At 40.5% G+C, this 18698-nt stretch overlaps 1 protein-coding gene and 1 pseudogene across 9 annotated transcripts in view; one reads left to right on the top strand and one right to left on the bottom strand.

Moving 5' to 3' along the window:
* Positions 1-18698, top strand: part of CCDC126 (coiled-coil domain containing 126) — a 105989-nt gene that overhangs the window by 33407 nt on the left and 53884 nt on the right. The window contains exon 1 of one of the 9 annotated variants that reach the window (XM_072783777.1): positions 11692-11889. The exons of the other annotated variants lie outside the window; for them this stretch is intronic. The gene's annotated coding sequence lies outside the window, so the exon portion shown is untranslated. Of the gene's footprint in view, positions 1-11691; positions 11890-18698 lie in introns of those variants that run through there. 9 annotated transcript variants of the gene reach the window in all.
* LOC140609355 (poly [ADP-ribose] polymerase 1 pseudogene) lies at positions 3027-4303 on the bottom strand (annotated as a pseudogene).

Genomic DNA, 18698 nt, shown 5'->3' with positions numbered 1-18698 from the left:
GAAGCAGGCTCCATGCAGGGAGCCTGACGTGGGACTCGATCCCAGGTCTCCAGGATCACACCCTGGGCTGAAGGCAAGCGCCAACCTATCCAGGGATCCCTCAAAACATTAAGTTTTGTCAAAATAATTGGATTTAATTTAGACAAGATATAAGATGCATTAGAAAAGCTTAAAAAATAGAAGATTTCAAGCCAAGAGCAATTTGTGGCCTTTGGAGGAAAATGAAATTTTTTTGAAGTTGCACTGTTGACAATTATTTGGTATAAACTATTCATTGTTATTACTAATGTTAGCAAAATTTTACAAAAAAAAAAATTACACAGCTGTTTAACTTTTGAAAATAATGAATTTTTTAATTTTAGAGAAAGGAGTTTTTCAAAATAAAAAGATATTCAACAACAATGCCATTCAAATAAAATATAAGGAAATTAGAACAAAGAAACAAAAAGGTTTTATATAAATTTCATAAATAAGATTCAGGTATCAATAACCATCAAACTAAGTTCCATGCAGCATATTTTCTGGCTGTGATAGGTTCAGATAGAGTCTCAAATGAAGAGACTTTAAACAAATTGATTAGTACACTTGTTTTGATTTGCTTCATAATATTACAACACTGAGAGTTTTAAAAGAGGAACTTAAGGGCAGCCCCAGTGGCTCAGTGGTTTAGCGCCGCCTTCAGCCCAGGGTGTGATCCTGGAGACTTGGGATTGAATCCCATGTCAGGCTTCCTGCATGGAGCCTGCTTCTCCCTCTGCCTGTGTCTCTGCCTCTCTCTCTCTCTCTCTCTGTGTCTCTCATGAATGAATAAAAAAATCTTTAAAAATAAATAAATAAATAAATAAATAAATAAATAAATAACTTAAATATTCTAAGGATCTACGTGATTTTAAGAGATAATGAGGTGGCAATATAACTGAAAACTAGTAAAGTGAGAATATTTGTAATATTTTGTTACAATAATTTATCATATGCATTACAATATTGCAATGTGATGGCACCATTTTATTATCATGGTATATAAGGTTAGAGATAATGATGCAGAAAAATGTTAGGGTTTGGAGCAAATAGCCAAAAAAGAATTCCTGAGACATCTTTGGTGCAAAAAGTGGTTTTATTAAAGCATAGGGACAAGATCCATGGGCAGAAAGAGCTGCCCTGGGGTCTTGAGGAGTGGCCAATTATAGACTTTCAAGTTGGGAGGGGATTAGGAAGAGCATAAATCTCTAAGGAATTTTGGAAGCAAGGTTTCCAGAACCTTGAGGGGCTAGCTGTGGTTAGGAAAAGGTCATTTATTACCATCTAATAAAACTTAAACATGAGACCCTTCAGATATTTATTGGCAGACCATATGCTTAGGGGATGATTGCTGACATGTATCTTTTTAAATTATTTAATTAATTTATTTTATTGGAGTTCGATTTGCCAACATATAGTATAACATCCAGTGCTCATCCCGTCAAGTGCCCCCCTCAGTGCCTGTCACCCAGTCACCCCAACCCTCCGCTCACCTCCCTTTCCACCACCCCTTGTTCGTTTCCCAGAGTTAGGAGTCTCTCATGTTTTGTCTCCCTCTCTGATATTTCCCACTCATTTTCTCTCCTTTCCCCTTTATTCCCTTTCACTATTTTTTATGTTCCCCAAATGAATGAGACCATATAATGTTTGTCCTCTGACTTATTTCACTAAGCGTAATACCCTCCAGTTCCATCCACGGCCAACATATATATATTGAGGGGTAGAGATAAAGGAAGTTTCCAAGGAATTTTTACACGCTAAAGTAGACTTACAGAATCCTGGGGGTTAAACTGAGATTGCCTTTTGCCCTTAGCAAAGTATTAACATCAAGGCACCTGAGCTCCCAGAGGAAGGTTGCTATACCTGTTTCAAGGACTCATCAATGGGCTGTAAGTAGCAAGGAAATTTAATTTTTTCTTTTGCCTTTGTTTCCTACATCAATGAGAATAGTGGTCCCTTTGTGGAGGCACAGACTGAAAGGGACACTAGGGAACCTTCTGAGGAGCTGATCTATATTTTGATCTGGATGATGGTTACATGACCATAAGCGAGTAAAAAGGTATTGACCTGAAATCAAGAGTCAGACGCTTAACCAAATGAGCCACCCAGGCATCCTTCATCTATTTGTGAATAATTTTTGAATTATTTATTTTTGACTCTAGGTGTGACCTCGGCTGAGCAAGATTTCTGCAAATTAATAAAAAAAAAACCCTATATAACAACTATAATCAAGAAAGTTTAAGTTGGCATTACTGCCACTAGGAAACAAAATAGGGGGACTTTTTTTTTCATAGTATGAAATTAGTTTTTATTTTTACTTTAAAATAAATGCTTAACATTTTTCCAAAACTGAAACTCAATGTGGAAAGAAGGGCAAAGGACCCCTGCCCCGGAAGCCAGTGAGCAAGGCAGACATCGTGACTTTAGTGGTTCTTCCTGCAGGACTAGTCTAGAATAGAACCCCCTTCCTGTCCTACTGTCAGTCGTCCCCACCAGGGTGCTGGCCGCAGGGGGACCCCACCCCCACCCCACCCCACCCCCAGACCCACACAAACAAGGGATTTGAAAAGCGCGGAGGGGGGTGGGGGGACATCGCTTAACAAGTGAGCAAACATTGGCAGAAAATCCTTCCTAGGGCAGCTCGGGTGGCTCAGTGGTTTAGCGCCGCCTTCAGCCCAGGGTGTGATCCTGGAGACCCGGGATCGAGTCCCACGTGGGGCTCCCTGCATGGAGCCTGCTTCTCCCTCTGCCCATGTCTCTGCCTCTCTCTGTCTCTGCCTCTCATGAATAAATAAATCAAATCTGAAAGAAAGAAAAAAGAAAAGAAAAGAAAAGAAAAGAAAAGAAAAGAAAAGAAAAGAAAAGAAAAGAAAGAAAATCCTTCCTAAGGAGACTGAGTGGAGGTGGATCTCTGGGGGCAGGGTGGTGGCCTTGGCCGGGTCAGGCAGTGCAGGGCGCTGGGCACCCTCATCCCTGCATCGGGCTGCGCCCTGGCCTCTCACTCCAGCTCACCACAGGGACATCTTGAAGTTGAACTTGAGCTTCAGCAGGTATTTCAGATTGACTTGAGCGATGTCAGTAGACAATGTACTGGTTGGATACAGCAGGCAGATGTTGTTGATGCCAGAGGAAATCCCAGTTCCAAGAGGGACTTCTGTGCCATCCAGAGTAATACTAGCAGGAGGGTCAGGGGTCGTCTTGCCCAAACCTTTGACACCATGCTTGCCTTTGGGTAGCTTGCTGATATGATATGATAAAGCGTGCTTTAGCTCGTACATGTTCCCAAGGGCAACTTCTCCCAGCAGGATCAGGCTTCTGGGTCTCTCTGGGACATGTGGCAATAGTTGGCACTCTTGGAGACCGTGTCGGCGAAATAGATCCCTTACCAAACATGTAGCCTGTCACAGGTGCCCCCCGGTGGGGCTATCCAGAGGCCCTGGGACAGGATCCCCGTGAAGTTGGTGGCCCTGGACCCGTGCCACAGCAGCCTCTGGTTACACAGCTCCTTGAAGGGCTTGTAGCGCTGGATCTTGCCCTCACGCTCGACCTTAAAAACATCAATTACCTCTAGGTCATGTGCTTTGCGCGTGGTCGCGTGAGTGTTCTTAACTTACTTCCTGATGGTCTTGGCTTCCTCAGAATCGCTGTCCACCACCTTAATGTCAGTCTTGAGCTTCTCAGAGTTGATGTTGATGGGGTCCTTGCTGCTGTCGTCAGAGCTACCCCTGAGCAGACTGTAGGCGACCTCGATGTCCAGCAGGTTGTCTTGCATTTCCACCTTGGCCTGCACGCAATCTGCGTTGCTCAGGAATGGGGGCTTCTTCATCTCAAAGTCGTGGGGGATCAGGGTGCAGAAGTGATTTGAGAGATCCAGGATCTGGGAGTCTCTGCTGCCCTGGGACACCGCCTGCTACACCTCACTGAGGATGGAGATCCCGGGATCTGCCGTTTGCTCAGCTTCCCCAAGGGCATCTTCTGAAGGTCAATCTCATACTCCACCATGGCTTTCTTCATACTTTCCACGTCAAAGATCATCTTAATGAGGTCCTGCACGAGCTTGGGGAACTTGGACTTGGTGCTAGACTTCACCCTCAGCTTCTTCACTGCCTCTTTGTCCTGGCCGAAGTCAATCTCCAGAAGGTAGAATTTTTGAGGATGCTTCATTATGTTCTTGGCGTGCCAGGCATTCCCAGTTTTCTCTTCATATGATTTCATAAAGTACTCAATGACTTCCTCCTTGGATGGCAACCGGCTCCAGTTTGTTGCTGCCAATGATGGTGGGAGGACATTTTGATTATAACGATTTTAATGGAATGAAGGAGAGAAAAAATTCTGGAATAAATATCTCATTTTAAAATTACATATGTCACAGCGCCTGGGGGCTCAGTCAGTTACGCCTTCAACTTGGGTCATGATACTGGGGTCCTGGGATCGAGCCCCACATCAGGCTTCCTGCTCAGCGGTGGGCCTGCTTCTCCCTCTCCCTCTGCCCTTTCCCCTGCTTTTGCTCCCTCTCTCTCTCTCAAAAATCTTTAAAAAAATAAAATAAAATTACGTATGTCATTATTACTCATCCAGGTGTCACCAGTCCATCAACAGAATAACCAGACATGTGCAAAAAGAATTAAATTTAGTCCTCTTAGGTGTTTTTGCCAATTCTAAGTCATGTAAAAATCAGAGTTGTACAACTATGTTTCTATTTTGTGCTTATGAAGGAATATTTGTCAAAGAGAATAATTTTACAGTGTTATGTAAAATATTTAGACATATGGTATATAGGCCTCCTGGGTCTTTTGCCTTAGGCCCCAGAAATGTTAAGGATGAGGCTGATAAAGGGAGTGGACAGGTAAAATGTGGCATGTGGTTAGATTTATATATCATGATATGGTTGATTAATAAAAAAATAACATTGAGAGAAATAAGCTGAGTACCAGTTAGGATTTTCAATGATGCAGATTTACTTAACATTAATTTAGCATCTACACAGCACCTGATATATGCTAGACACTGTTCTTAGCACTTAATAAATATTAGCTCATTTAATATTCATAACAGTCCTATGAGGTAAGTACTATTTTTTCTCCATTTCTTAGATGACGAAACTGTGATACATAGCCTAGGCTAGGTAGCTTGCCCACACTCACACAGCTGGTAGTGTACTCAAGTCTGGCTCCAGAGTCTTTATTTTTTTTATTTTTATTTTTTGTTAATGAGAGACACAGAGAGGCAGAAGCAGACTCCCAGTAGGGAGCCTGATGCAGAATTTGATCCCAGAACCCTGGGATCACGACCTGAGCCAAAGACAGATGCTCAATCACTGAGCCACTCAGGTACCCCTGGCTCCAGAGTCTTAACCAGTACTCTGTACTTTTTACCTAAATAAATGTAAGGGAGTATATGGGAAGAACCTCCACTTAATTACATTGGAGTGGGTTCCTGTGAGGGGAGGGGAATAGGATTGGAAGTAAAGGAATGAGTAAAGGCGCTAATACCTAAAGATGAGCCTTGCATGGACCCATGTGATTATGAGATGTTAGGACTGCTATAACAAAATATTATGGATTGGGTGGCTTATAAACAGCAGGAACTTATTTCTCACAGTTCTGGAAGCAGGGAAGTCTGAGAGCAAGGTGGCGGCAGATTTGGTGTCTGGTGAAAGCCTGCTTCCCCCAGTTCACAGACAGCCTTCCTCCCTGTGTTGTCCTTTGGCAGAAGGGGCAAAGGAGTTCTTTGGGGTCTTTTCATAAGGCTACAAATATCATTCATGACCTAGTCATCTCCGAAAGGCCTCACTTCCAAATTTCATCACACTGGGATCAGATAGATTTATTTATTTATTTATTTGGATTTTATTTATTTATTTGACAGAGAGAAAGAGAGAGAGCACAAGCAGGGGGAGTAGCATGCAGAGGGAGGAGTAGGCTCCCCGCTGAGCAGGGAGCCTGATGTGGGGCTGGATCCCGGGACCCTGGATCAGGACCTGAGCCTAAGGCAACTGCTTAACCCACTGAGATTGGGTTTAACATATGAATTTTGAGGCAGTTGGAGTGGGGGTGGGGACACACAATCATTCAAATCTATGGTATTGATTTTCAGTTTCCGTACTCTATTTTTCCACGCTTGATTTTTTTTCCAATCAATGGGTATTATATTTGGAATAAAGAAAACTGCATGCATATGGTTATATACATGTATATGCATCTATAGTATTTATGAAACTACTAAGCTGAAGTGAGGTTTCTGACTCTAAATCCACCATGCTCTGTCCTTGAGGCTGCCTAAAATTTTCATTGGTTACTTGGCTTAAGAAATTTATGGCTGGTCCACTGAGATGACATACAGATTTTTAAAAGTCTAAGGGGAGTACAGGAATATTTATGTAATTTTGTGACAAGTATGTTTAAATTCTGCCTTCATTTTTCAAGGAAAAGTTAAGAGCACAGACTCTAGAAATGGAAGGTCTGGATTCAAATTCCTCTCTACCACTTGTTAGCTATAGGCCATTGGGAAAATTACTTGACTGATCTCTTTGCTTGAGTTTTCCCATCTGTAAAATGGGAGTCATAAGTAGTATTTATCTTTTGCGTTATTATGAAGATTGGTTGATTTAATACATGTGAAATGCTTAGAACAGTATTTGGAAAGCAGAAATTTATCATTTATTCTTTGCTTAATGATGCAGAAATCTAGGACTTTGAGCCAATCCTTTGAGTTAATCCCAAGATATTTCTTTTTTTTTTACCCTTATCTGCAGAGAAATGCAAGTCAGTATCCTTAATTCGCACATTGGAATGTAAATCTTGCTCCATATATGCTGGTGCTGAAACGCTTGAATGTCCTTTTGGTCTCCCCATGAATCTCTGCTTCTGGGTTTTCACTCATGTTGTGAGCCTTGTGAAAACAACATCAGCAACAGGAGCACCTGGATGGCTTAGTTGGTTAAGTAACCAACTCTTCATCTCAGTTCAGGTCTTGATCTCAGGGTCATGAGTCCAAGCCCCAGGTTGGGCTCCATGCTGAGTGTGGAGCCTACTTAAAAAACCAACAACACTGTCCTTTCTCATTTTAAAGGTAATACATCTTTATCAGGAAACTTTGGGAAATATAGATTAGCAGAAAAAAAATTGCCCATAATCTCAGCAACCAGATATGTCAATTTTATTTATTTATTATTATTTTTAAAAGTTTATTTAAGTAATCTTTATACCTGATATGGGGCTTGAACCCACGACCCCAAGATTGAGAGTTGCATGCTCCTCCAACTAAACCAGCCAGGTTCCCCCAGATATGCCAATGGTAATATTGCTGTTTATATTCTCCTAGTCTTTTTTTTTTTTTTTTGCAAGCCTATATATAGCTTACCAAGCTGTAATTACACTATAAATACTGGTTTATAATCAGTCTTTTCACTTAACAATGTATTGAGAACATTTTTATATATGATTAAATATTCTGCTACTGCATCATTTTAATGGCTGCATAGCATTCCATTTTATGGATGCACAATACCCTAACGTATTCTAGCAGTCCCCTACAACTAGACGTTAAGATTATTTCCTCTCTTTCTCTGCTATTACACTTGAGACACAGGAAAAGAGCCCCTAATATCTGAGTGCTGGTTTGGTACTATCAGCTGGTGATATTAGTACTATCAGCACCTTGATGCTACTATGACCTGGCCTGGCACTCACAGCTATGCCTTGATGTCCTCCTGTTAATGTAAATAATTTCACAGAAAGCCAGTATTAGACAAGGCTGCTTTGTGATTAGGATGGACACCTGTCTGAACACAGACAAACACATATAGTACATTGTCCAGAATTATGAAAATGACCAACCAACTCCCTATCCTGGAAAAATATGAGTTGCTTGTTTAGCAATTCCACCTTTAGCCTCAATTTAGCTTTAGCCTCTTTCCTACACCTAGATAAAGCTTATTAAGATAACAAATCATATAATTGTTTCAGTTTCTTGATATCACCTAATATTGTCCAGCACTGGATATGTTTCTGATGATCCTTTGGCTGGAGAACATTGGTATAGTCATCCTAGTTTTCGAATTATTAGCTATATTATACTTGCAAAAAATATTCCCTGCAAAAGCAATAGGTATTCAAGTGGGACAACCCAAGAGAAATGTTAACTATCTATTTCTATAAATTCTGTTTTACCCCTATATCCAATCAAATTATCATTAAGCAATATGTTTGCAATGTGTTACCTGGGTTTCCTAAGAAATACCTTTCTCTCATTTTACACTGTATTTTGACTTTAAGAGTCAGATTACAAAAAAAGGAGGGTCACATAAAATCATGGTCAAAGGTAGCATACCTTTGTATTTTCTATAAAATTTTTATAAAAATATATGTAATGGTGGGGCAGCCCTGGTGGCTCAGTGGTTTAGCGCCGCCTTCAGCCCAGTGCCTGATCCTGGAGACACAGTATCGAGTCCCACATCAGGCTCCCTGCATGGAGCCTGCTTCTCCCTCTGCCTGTGTCTCTGCCTCTCTCTCTCTCTTTCCCTCTCTCTCTCTCTCTCTGTGTGTCTCTATGAATAAATAAATAAAATCTTAAAGAAATATATATATGTAATGCTTTATAGTAAAGTGCTAGGGAAAAAAGTTGACTCTCTTTGTGGTAGCTGTTCTCCAAGGCTCCAACGAATTTTCCTGATATTCAGACCCTTGTGTAGTGGTTCCTCTTACAAGGAATCCAGCTGCCCTATGACTTATTTTAACAAACAAAATGTGGCAAAAGTAACACTGTGTCAATTCTAGGCCTACTGTTTAAAAAGACTGGTAACAGGGCACCTGAGGGGCTTAGTCGGTTAAGGGTCTGCCTTCGGCTCATGTCATGATCCCAGAGTCCTGGGATCCAGCCCTGCATCGGGCTCCTTGCTCAGGAGGGGCCTGCTTCTCCCTCTCCCTCTGCCTGCTGTGTGTTCTCTCTCTCTCTCTGTCAAATAAATAATAAAATAAAATCTTAAAAAAAAAATAAAATAAAAAGACTTGTAGCTTCTACTTCTGTTTTCTCGGAACACTTAGTTTTGGGAACTCTGAACTCAAGTCAGAAGTCCAGTTACCCTACTGAAGAGGCAACAAGAAGAGACCAAGTCTACATGGGGAAGAAGAGATGGAGGCCCAGAGACTACATGGATAGGAAGGCCCAACCCTCCTAGTATCCCAGCTGAGCAATTCTCCCAGCTGTTCACCATTGTGCAGCAATTCTGAGTGTCATCTAGAACTTCTCCAAGCTGTTTGAGCTCCCAGATCTGGAACACTAAAAGCATCCAGCTGATTAGCCCAGTTGACCCATGGGATCGTAAGTGGGCCATAATTAAATGGTTGTTGTTTAAAACCACTAAGTTTTAGAGTGGTTTGTTAGGCAGTAATAGACTTATTTCCTTATGCTCTGTTAAGAATGTTGCCTTTTCTTCTTTTCCTTACTGTGAGAACTGTGTGATTCACTGTGATTTTCCTTCCCACCTTCACTTCCCGGAAACTTAGAACCCTTTAGTACTCATTTTGAGTTTCTTCCTTCTGTTAAGGTTTGAGTTTTGCTGTTGTCATTGTTTTCTAGAAGTTTTGTTTTGTTTTGGTGTAATCATCCTCTCTTTAACCTCCATGATCTCAATTGGCCACTGCCCTCCCACTTCTGGGTTGAGTGTTTCTGTCCTTTGCACTTTGTGGCTGATATGAATCCTTGCATTTAGCTAAATATTGTTTCCGATCCTTTGTCCAAGAGCAAGGTAAAAGCTGGAGATAAATTTATATAGTGAGTATGGGGAAGTGAAAGCATTGTGGCTATGAGCATGAGCTTGGAGTTAAAATACAGGTGGCTTTCAGTCTGGGCTTTATACCTTACTAGCTGTCAGATCTTGGGGATGCCATTTAACTTTTCTGAACCTCAATTTTCTCATCTGTTAAATGATACAGTGATAAAAAGTAAACTGAGGCAATGTATGTAAGGCATATCATAGTAAGTGCTTGATAAACAAATAGAGCAAATTCCTTAAGTAACCTGATCAGAATCTAAAAAGACACAAATACCCAGAGCAACAGGCTGTATCTACCAATGTGAAATTTGTAAACATACATTTAAGACACTCATTTTGGGATTTCAATTCTCCTTTTTATTATCTGTGACCTAGGGCAAGTTATTTAAACTGGTAAAGCCTGTTTCCTTGTGTAATAGAATGTTAAAATAGGACTCTTCTTATCCCCATTTAAAAAAAAAAGATTTTACTCATTTATTCGTGAGAGACAGAGAGAGGCAGAGAGAGAGAAGCAGGCTCCATGCAGGGAGCCAGATGTGGGACTCGATCCCGGGACTCTGGGATCACGCGCTGAGCCAAAAGCAGATGCCCAACCACTGAGCTACCCAGGCGTCCCTCTTATCCCCATTTTGAATGAGTTCCCCCAAAATGATTACCAACTATCCAAATTCCAAAGTGATGGGTAAGCACCAAATTGGAAGTGGAAGTGAGGTGGCTGAACGTTGGTTTCCCAACTCTTAACTGACCACACCCCTATCCTGAGGGGAAGGCTGGAAAGAGAATAGCATATTTAGAGAGAACTATCTCTCTAGGTATCCTGTAAGGTCCTGACTCTGAAGTGGTCATGTATTACATTTAGTGTCATGTATCTTGTTCTCCTTTAATCTGGGCAGTTCTTCAGCATTTTTGTCTTTTATGACTTTGGTATTTTTAAGATTATAGGTCATTTTTTTTTTTTTTTTTGTAGAACATCTCTCAAATGTGATTTTATTAGATGTTCTCTATGATTGGATTGAAATTTTGCATTTTAGCAGGAATATTTCATAACTGACTCTATGTTCCTCTTAACATTTTACATCAAGTGGCACATGGTGTCAGTTTGCTCCATTATTCATGTTAACTATTTCTTTTCTTCTTTTTAAATAGGCTCCAGGCCAAATGTAGGGCTTGAACTAATTCAAGAGTTGAATGCTCCACAGACTAAATCAATGAGGGCCCTCTCATGTTAACTTTGATTGCTTGGATAATATGATGTCTGCTAGATTACCATAAAGTTGCAGTTTTCCCATTTATAATGAATAACTATTTTGAAGGAAGATATGTTGAGACAACATAAATTTCCTTTTTCTTCATCAAACTTCCACCAACTATGTTTAACACTCATTGATGATTCTTGCTTGAATCAATTAGCGCAATGACAATTGTAGAATGAGAAGTTGGAAGTCAACCTATTACATGAGACTGGACATTTTAATTATTGAACTAAGACTATTTTAGAAGCCTAGAAACAGACTTTTTATTTTCTGAGTGACCAGAAAATAACAGGACTTGCCTTAGATTTCATCCCTAAAGAACTGGTTTGAATGGAAAGGGGAGAAAAGAATGACAGTTTTTTTCCAATTATAACTCATGAGAGTCCTACCCATCTAGTGTATTGGCCATCCTCATACCTCATATGACATAATAATAGTGCCTACTAAAATGGTTGTTGAGGAAAGTAGGTGAGCTAATTTAAGTCAAATGCTGAGCACCTCCTGGTATGATACCCCTTTTTATTGTGACTTTGCTCCTCCTCCCAAAAAGAAGTGGAGTCTAGGTATCTACCTCTAATTTGAGCTGGCCTGTTTTTTGTTTCAGTCAACAGAATGTGGCAGAGCAACATGGTGGAAGTTCATAGGCTGGGTCTTAAAAGGCCTTGCAACCTCTGGTTTCACTCTCTTGTTGTCCTGACACTATTGATAAAGTAGTCTAGACCCTCTGGGGACAAGAGACCATGTGGAGAGACTTGGAACTGGCAGGACAAACATGTCAGTGGGGCCATCTTAGACCACCCAGCAACAACAGTCAAGGTGTCAGATGATTCATAGTGATTCCAGGTGAGACTAGTAGAAGAGCCATACGGTTGAGCTAAGCTCAAATTGTTGACCCTCAGGACTGAAGGACCTTGGAAAAGAGAAGGCACAATGTGGGGGGTGTGGATGGGACAGGCCACAGGTGGAATGAAGAATGATTAGGTTTGAGAGTATAGTCCTAAAGGATAGGACTTAGGCCAAGAGGTGGATGGCACAGGAAGTATTTTGTTGTTGTTGTTGTTTTTCAAAGTATGGAAGAGGGATCCCTGGGTGGCTCAGCGGTTTAGCGTCTGCCTTTGGCCCAGGGTGTGATCCTAGAGTCTTCGGGGTCGAGTCTCGCATCAGGGTCCCTGCATGGAGACTGCTTCTCCCTCTGCCTATGTCTCTGCCTCTCTCTCTCTCTCTCTCTCTCTGTGTGTGTCTTTAATGAATAAATAAATAAAATCTTTAAAAAAATATGGGAGAAATTTAAGCAGAATTTCCTTGAGATAAACTTCCTTTGAAAGTCGTGAGTTTAATATCACTGCAAGAATTTTAAAAAAGAACTGGGTGACCTTCAGGGATGGTCATCCCTACTGTTGGGGATGTTGTAGAATGGATGGATTAAAATCTTGTGTGATTCCCTTCCACCCTTACAGTTCTTGGATTCTTTATTTATTTATTTTTTTAAGATTTCATTTATTCATGAAAGACGCAGAGAGAGAGGCAGAGGCACAGGCAGAAGGAGAAGCAGGCTCCACTGAGGAAGCCTGATGGACTCGATCCTGAGACTCTGGGATCATGCCCCAAGCCAAAGACAGACGCTCAACCGCTGAGTCACCCAGGCATCCCCAGTTCTTGAATTCTGAGAAAACTCTGCACATTGGTTTGGCCTGGCAGTTCTGAAAATACTTTCTTTTTAGTATTCACTATAGTAACAATTTTAACAGTTTTCTACAAGTTTACAGTAACAAAGATGATTCATTGCAAACATCTGTCAAAGCTATTCCTTTTCGTCCTTTCATTTTATAAAACTACAGAGTTTGAGCTCCTATAGTCTTCTGAGTCCCTTAAAATTTTATAAATTCTAATAATTTTATAAATTATAAGACATTTTCACATGTTGACATCTGTAAAATCAGGATGTATCTGCAATCACCATCAACCAGGTGGTAGTTATGACATAGATATAATTATCAGATTAGATGTAAATATGGCCATGGCTGTTTAAACTGTCATCACTTCAGCTGAGTCAAATGTATTATGGGTAACACATATTTTGAATGCAATTGATGTTTTGAATGACTTACAGAATGAATGGTAGTAGTTTGATAGATAATCCCAGAGATAATTTGTAGTGCTTTTTATTTTTATTTTTATTTTTTTAAGTTATGTTTAGGGATGCCAGAGTGGCTCAGTGGGTGAGTGGTTGAGCCTCTGCTTTTGGCTTAGGGCGTGATCCCAGAGTCCTGAGACTGAGTCCCACACTGGGCTCCCTGCATGGAGCCTGCTTCTCTCTCTGCCTATGTCTCTGCCTCTCTCTTACTCTCTCTCTCTCTCTCTCTGTCTTTCATGAATAAATAAATAAAATCTTAAAATTTTTTAAAAATTTATTTGAGGGGGCGGGGTTGGAGGGCACTTGGAGAGGGAAAAAGAGAGTCCTAAACAAATTCCTAGTGGAGTCTGATGTGGGGCTTGATCTCATGACCCTAGATTACTACCTGAGCTGAAACCAAGAGTTGGATGCTTAATTGACTGCACCACCCAGGTGCCCCAAAAGATTTTATTTTTTTAAATAATCTCTGTACCAAACATGGGGTTCAAACTTGACCCCAAATCAAGAGTGGCATGCTCTCCTGACTGAGCCAGCCAGGTGCCCCAGGGAGTGTTCTTTTAAGCAATGCTGCATCACCAACATTCCTGATGGTATGGAGGATGAGATTGTATAGAAAAAGTCTAATTTATAGAAAAGCATTGTGTCAGAGTTTGATTAGAAGTGGTTTTCTTTTATTATAATTCATAAAATAAGGATATATTCTACAACCGGTGGCATCAATTGATACTGATAAAATACAGTAGCGATTAACTTAGCTAACCAGTGTTAGCACTTACTACATGCTGGCCAGGCATAGTAGGAAGGGTTTTAAATGGGTTATCTTGATTTAGTCTTCATTGGAACTCTACAAGGTAGGTACGTTTATTATCCAAATTTTTTAAAATGTGGAAAGTGAGGCCCAGAGAAGCTGATGTTCCTAGGGTTTTGTCCCTAGTGAAGGATGGAGGCAAGATTCTAATGTAGGCAGTCTAATTGTAGAAAAGGGTTTTATTTTATTTTATTTTAAAAAAAAGATTCTATTTATTTATTCATGACACACACACACACACACACACACACACACACACACACACACACTGAGGCAGAGACACAGGCAGAGGGAGAAGCAGGCTCCATGCTGGGAGCCCAATGTGGGACCCGATCCTGGGACTCCAGGATCATGCCCTTGGTTGAAGGTACATGGTAAACCGCTGAGCCACCCAGGGATCCCCAGAAGGGTTTTAAAAAGCACTACATTGAATTGTTTCCCATTAGTACTGTTTGGCCCATGGCATATGCTCTCTTATTTTGAAATTTCTTATATTTTTTGTCTTCCCACCTAGACCATAGGGATCATTCAGCCAAGATTTTTTTTTTTTTTTTTACCTCACATCTGGGTCTTCAAAACCTTGGCATTGTGCCCAGTTAATGCTTATTAAATATCCAGAGACAGAGCAGAATTTTACATTCTGTGTTCTGACTTGGTCTTAGGTTACAGCCTTCTTCCAGGGGCTATGTCAGTGCTAATTTAGTTGCAAGAAACAGAAACTATAGTAGAATTTTCACCTTTTTTGGTTAGCTAGCATCCGAGGCCTTCTTGTATGGGGAACATCTTATTAAGATGGCAGCTTTTGGGGAGACTGTGCTGTGCTCCCCTCCTTGGTTTCTGCTGAAGGGAGTTCCTTTCTCTCCTACTCTTTGCAGCTGGAACACTGGTAAGTAGCCTTAGGCCTGACCCTTTAGCCTCTCCCACCTGGGCCTTTAAAGTCTGGAGCAAATGGTGCATGGGTGAAGAGACTGTTAAGATTCATGAAACGTACCTGTGAAGTGAGCAGTGTCACATAGCAATGGTAAAGGTATTCTGACCAGATTAGCCTTGTTAAAAGACAGTCATTGGACCACTGAACACTCCAGTGAAGGCTCAATTCCTATCCATCTTCTCGCTTTGGTTTTAGAGTGTCTTGTTGATTCACTGAAACCCTGACATACTTCCTTTTATTTTTCTTAAGATATTTAAGATCAGTTTCTGTTGCCTGCAATCAGGAAATCCTACTGATCCCTTCAATCAAGATGGCTTAAGACAAGGGCACATTTATTATAGGGATAGAGAGGTATCTCATAGAACTCATTTCAGATAGGCCTCTCTGCATAAAATAGCTATGATGCCCTTTGCCACTTTCTATCTTATTTTGATTTCCATCTTGATTTACTGTTCTTTCTAGCATTTATCATCTGACTTAGGATTCCTTTGTGTATTGGCTTCACTGGACTGTCACTCCAGGAAAGCAGGGGCTGCTATTTCCCCAACATCTGGTTCATTGCTGAAGGAATGCTTAAATAAATGAATACAAAGGCTGAAACAGAATTGAGGTTCACAAAGGATTGGAATCAAAAATAGGAAAACCATCAGGAATGGGGCAGGTTCTCTCCCAAGGATTAATCTTTAGGCCCATGTGTTTTTCTCTACCTTTCTCTTCCCATTTGCTTTTTTATTTTTATTTTTTTTAAGTAAACTCTGTGCCCAACATAGGGCTTGAACTCATGACCCCAAGATCAAGAATTACATGTGGCATGCTCTACCAACTGAGCCAGCCACCTCCTTCTCATTTACTCTTTTATTTCTCTTTACAGACTAATCTGAGGGAAGGGAGGAATAATGAGAAACAAGATGCTTTAAACCAGAGGTTTCCAATCCCGGTGGCTCATTAGAATCATTGTGGGATTATTTTAAAAACATTAATTCCTGAGCCTCACTCAAGAGCCCCTGAATAAAAATTTCCATAAATGGGGCTCTGGAATAGTTTTAAAATCCATATTTAGTGAGCCAGGTACTGAATTATAGTTCTGAGAACATCTGCCCCCAGCAAATTATTATTTCCCCAGAATATTATATGGGGTTGATTTTAACAAATGTTTATTGAGAATACCTAATATGAGCCAAGCATTGATGTAGGTGCTAGGAAACTGTAGGAAAGAAAACCTAGGGGCGCTTGGGTGGCTCCGTGGTTGGGGGTCTGCCTTTGGCTCAGGGCATGATCCTGGAGTCCCGGATCAAGTCCCACATCGGGCTCCCTGCATGGAGCCTGCTTCTCCCTCTGCCTGTTCTCTGCCTCTCTCTCTCTGTGTCTCATGAATAAATAAATAAAGTCTTAAAAAAAAACAAACAACACCAAAGTCTCCAGTATTCTTTTTTTTTTTTTTTTTAATTTGGGAAAGACAGGGTGCACGAGAGAACACAAGTGGGGTGAGGAGCAGAGGAAGAAGTAGACTCCCTGCTGAGCAGGGAGGCCAATGCGGGGCTCTATCATGGGACTCTAGGATCACGACCTGAGCTGAAGGCAGACGCCCAACCTACAGAGCCACCCAGGTGCCTCTAAAGTCTCTAATATACTTATGATCAATCCCATATATAGGAAAAGGGAAAGAAATACTTTTATTTTTTTTGTCTCATCACACAAGTATTCAGACTTCAACAATTATTAAAAGAGTAGAGTCCTAGATGGGATGTCAAAAGGTTCAATTTCTAATCTTGCCTCTGCCACCAATGGTCTGTGTTTTCTTGGGCAAGTCTCTATTCTGGGCCTTAGCTTCCTCAACAAAAAAAGCTGAGATAATATCTCCTTTCTGTACCTCTCAAAGTGTTATAACAATTAGATGAGATAATGCAAAATTGAAAATTATAATTTTAATTATAATTATAATATTTATCACTGGAATCATATGATTTAGTAATATCTATATTACTCTTTAATTACTTTCCTTATTGGGCTCGTTTTCCCAACCTCCTCATAAAATCACCAGGCATAGGGTCTGTTTTGTGCTTGCCGCCTGTTCTCCAAGTCACTAGGCATAAAGCTAGGTAGTTGGTGCTCCATAAATACTTGTTGATAGAGTGATTGAATTTGATAGTTATTTGTACAATAACTGAGAATATATGCCCTCTTGTTATCATCAGCTATAAGAGCAGGGAGGCAGGAAGTGAGGAGAGAGTATAGTTAATGCCTGCCAATTTTTCTCTTCATTCCCTCCCTCTCATTTTTAGTGGAATCTGAGACGGCTGACAGGATGTGGGTGGGAATAGATGGATCCGACAGGGACTAAGAGTTTCAAAGCTGCATCTATCTGTTCTACTAAAGAATTGATCTGAGTAGTGTGCAAGGGGAATGTATCGGAATGTGTGAATTTTATAGAACATGTTAAAGTGGAATGTATGACAGACAAAGCTCTTGGGATTATACAAATTAAATACAATGAAGTTGGGTGATGCTTAGACCAAAATGTTAATACAACTTTGCACTATGTAACATCTTTTTTCTAAATTGACAGTGTCATCCATCTTGATTGACTAAATCTCATAATCTGCTTGAGAAAAAGTAGAGATATCTATATATTAACTTTTTTTTAAGTTTAAAAATTTTAAGTTTTAATTTTAATTCCAGTTAGTTAACATATGTTATATTCATTTCAGGCATACGATACAGTGACTCAACACTTCCATACAACACTCTGCTCGTCACAAGTGCCCTCTTTCATCCCCATCACCTAGTTAACCCATTCCCTCACCTGATACCTATGCATTTTTAACAAATGGGTAAACTAAGACATTGCCTAGGAAAGCAGCTTAATCTTTGGGATTTAGAAAATGCAGTTATTAAAAATTGAATCCTTTTTATCTAATTTAGAATATTTGGAGGATTTATTTTTTTTTAAAGATTTAATTTATTTATTCATGAGAGACAGAGAGAGAGAGAGAGAGAGAGAGACAGAAAGAGAGAGAGAGAGAGGCACCACACAGGCAGAGGGAGAAGCAGGCTCCATTCCATGCAGGGAGCCTGATGTCAGACTCAATCCCGGGTCTCCAGGACCACATCCTGGGCTGAAGGCAGCGCTAAACCGCTCAGCCATCGGGGCTGCCTGAGGATTTAATTTCTAAATCTAGTTCCTTATGTGGAAAGAAGGTATAGTAATGAGATTTATTTATTTATTTATTTATTTATTTATTTATTTAATTTTATTTATTCATTCATGAGAGACAAAGAGAGGCAGAGAAGCAGGCTCCATGCAGGGAGCCCGACATGGGACTCGATCCCCAGACTCCAGGATCATGCCCTGGGCCGAAGGCAGGTGCTCAATCGCTCGAGCCACCCAGGCGTCCCAGTAATGAGTTTTAAATGCAATAGCATCCATCATCTCATTTACTTTACATGAGTAATCATTCTGAATTTTAAAATAATGAACAAAATGTAGGTAATTTTGTGGCTAAAAAGATTTATATTTGCATCTTCTCTTTGGTTAAAATCTAACCCACTGAGTGTATGTGAGCATGACCTTCAGATGACTGGGAAATATAGTGGTCATTATGATCTTGATAATTTGGATGTTTATCTTTGCCTTTTTCTGCAATTTATATCTGGGAGTTTGTTTATTTGAGAGAGAGAGAGAGAGAGAGAGAAAGGATGAGCAGGCGGAAGGGGAAGAGGGAGAAGTAGGCTCCCTCCTCAGCTGTAGGGCTGGATCCCAGGACCGTGACATAATGACC

Source organism: Canis lupus, chromosome 18 (assembly GCF_048164855.1).
Source record: "Canis lupus baileyi chromosome 18, mCanLup2.hap1, whole genome shotgun sequence".
In the NCBI taxonomy this organism is placed as follows: domain Eukaryota; kingdom Metazoa; phylum Chordata; class Mammalia; order Carnivora; family Canidae; genus Canis; species Canis lupus.
This window is presented reverse-complemented; position numbering and strand designations above follow the sequence as displayed.